Source organism: Mchenga conophoros, linkage group LG3, assembly GCF_057382185.1.
Source record: "Mchenga conophoros isolate Kocher_MC1m ecotype Shallow Benthic linkage group LG3, M_conophoros_male_GT1.1, whole genome shotgun sequence".
NCBI lineage: Eukaryota > Metazoa > Chordata > Actinopteri > Cichliformes > Cichlidae > Mchenga > Mchenga conophoros.
The window spans coordinates 8,584,258-8,587,070 of NC_140528.1; positions in this window are offsets into that span (position 1 = coordinate 8,584,258).

Sequence of the window (2,813 nt, forward strand, 5' to 3'; positions counted from 1 at the left end):
ATGGGCACGGAGTCACTTTAATTAAAGGTCAGAAAATAGAGCAAGTACAATCATATAAATATCTTGGGACCATAATCAATGAAAAACTGAACTTTGATCAAAATTGCAAATCAGTTTGTAAAAAGGGTCACCAGCACCTTTATTGCCTTAGGAAACTTGTTCATTTCCACATTGACCAAAAAATGTTAACTTTGTTTTATCGTTCTTTTATTGAGTCTGTTTTATCCTTTTGTTTGGTGGCATGGTTCGGTCAGACCTCTGTCACAGAGAAAAACTCTCTGAATCAGATAGTGAGATGGTCCAGTCGTCTGATAGGTGAGCCACAGTCTTGTTTAGCCTCCCTGTACTCTGAGCAGGTACAGAGGATGGCTTTATCAATCCTTAAAAATGGTTCCCATCCTCTAAGGGGTGAATTTCAGCTTCTTCCCTCAGGACGGAGGTTTCTATTTCCGAGATGCAGGACAAAGCGTTATAAAAATAGCTTTGTCCCCGTTGCTGTCACTGAATTAAATAAGAACTGTTTTCGATTCGAAATATTAAAGTATGTGTCACAGTGAGTTTTATATATTTACTAGGTATGTGTGTTTTTAAAGGGATGTCAAATGCTGTCATTTTTCTGTAAAGCAAATTTACCTTGCCTTTGGGTATAAATAAAGTTACCTTACCTGCAGACGCTGTGCGCAGAGGTTCAGGAGCAGAAGTCCCGTTGTAAACATATCACGGCAGACCCGACGATGTTTGCATGAACGCGCTTTTTTTAAAAGTCAGGTCAAGGCTCCAAAAGCCCAAAGGCGATATAACAGTTTGTGTTTGCTACATGGATCATTGTAGTTCAGCTTTCCTTTGTTATATTTCTTTAAGAGCTCAAAATGTGTTCATTACATAAATCAAATGTAATTTTCTCTGTAGCACTTCATGGATTTCATAAGCAACACACTGTAGTTGTTCACACAAAGCATAAAGGTAAAAACAATATACACAGTGTTATCTTCATTTTAGATGTCACAAAGTATTTGCGGCTCCCAGTGTTTTCCCGAACCCTGACCCTTTGCGTGGAAACCGGGTCCAAAAGGCTCTTTGGGTGTTAAAGGTTGCTGACCCCTGCACTAGGCCCAACTGACACATATATTTGATTCCAAGTACAAAAAATAATGTGTAACCTGCTGGAAGAATGTAGGAGGTTGAGACAGGATCTCAACACTTGGTGTCTGCAACAAAAGACAACAATATGTGGGCCGATCGTGGCTCAAGAGTTGGCAGCTCGGCTTGTAATCGGAAGGTTGCCGGTTCGAGCCCCGGCTCGGACAGTCTCGGTCGTTGTGTCCTTGGGCAAAAAAGCACTTTGGGGTCCTTAGGGACGAGTAAAGCGCTCTACAAATACAGGCCATGTAATGGCAGAAACATTCTCTAGTGTAAATCCTGACTAGTTCATTAACTACAGATCAGTTTCAGTGAACATTATTCACAGAGGGATCTGAGTTCCTTATACCAGACTCTACAGAAACTGTAACACTGTGCAGCTCTGCGACTCAACAATATGACAACAATGTAACACACACTAGAATCATCAAATAAAGCCCCACTAACCACTAGAACTAGAACTAACTAACTAGCACTGGACACTTGCATATTAGAGATTTCTACCACCATAGGAGGCGAGATATCATCCTTGAACCAGAGCATCCAGCCCTCAATTTCGGACATAAAAAGCGACGTGGCCAGGCATGATAACACTTTGACTGAACTGCAGGACTGTGCCTCGAACCACTCTGACACCATCGCTACTCTCCAGGCCACTGTGGAGCGTTTGTCTACGGAGGTAAAGAAGTTAGATGAGAGATGTGGAGCTCTTGAGGCACTCCAGGAGGAATCATTTAAGAACTGCAGGAACACCAGAAGGCACAGAGGGACCCAAGATGACTGAGTTGGTTCACACCTGTTGGCGGAGGCGCTATCTCTCGAGGAGAAGCCACTCATCGATCGAGCACATAGAGTGAATCGCCAGCGTCCCAAACAAAGTCATCTTCCTCGGCCCATCATCTTGAGATTGCACTACTACCACATTGGTGAGGAAATTCTGCTGAAAGCTGCAGAGAACAAGAACCTGATGTATAAGGGTTTTTAAAATAAACATCCTCCCAGATTTCCCTCCCTCTGTTGGAAACGCAGAGCCGCATTTGCAAATATGAGAGGAAGACTACGTGGGATGACCGGCGTCAGGTACAGACTGCTATACCCTGCAAAGCTGTTAGTGACTGTTGAAATCTCCCAATTCTTTGAATCTTTGGGCTGAAGGAGGGACAATACTCGGTGTATAAATGCTCAATCAACAATCATTTAGTTCCATACAATTCAACAGTTATGAGCATAAGGACCATCATGATGGGGAGAGCTGCCTGCAGAGGGTCACAGCAAGTCTCAAAATAGTGACGGGTTACACAGCTTTTTATACTCTCTAGTGGCCCCCACCTGGTCGTAAAAGACCAAACATCACATTCTTTCTCTGTTACAGCGCCTAATTTATGACCTCGGCTCTCTGTCTTTCTGCTCTTCACCAAAGGAATGTGGTCTGTTTCTTCTATTATCTGGACAAGGTCCTCTGCACACAACATTCTCTTCATGATTCAGCAGTAAAACATGTCAAGAAAAAGAAGCTTCTTCTTTTGTCCCTCTGTGGGGGGTCACTCCCACTAGGTTTATATCTGGGACTCTCCACCATTTGACCTTAGAACTGAAGAAGCTTCTCGGATGAGAGGTGAAACGTCTTCAAGTAACTTAAAGAAGTCCAGACGCTTTTCTATGCAAGCTCCTTT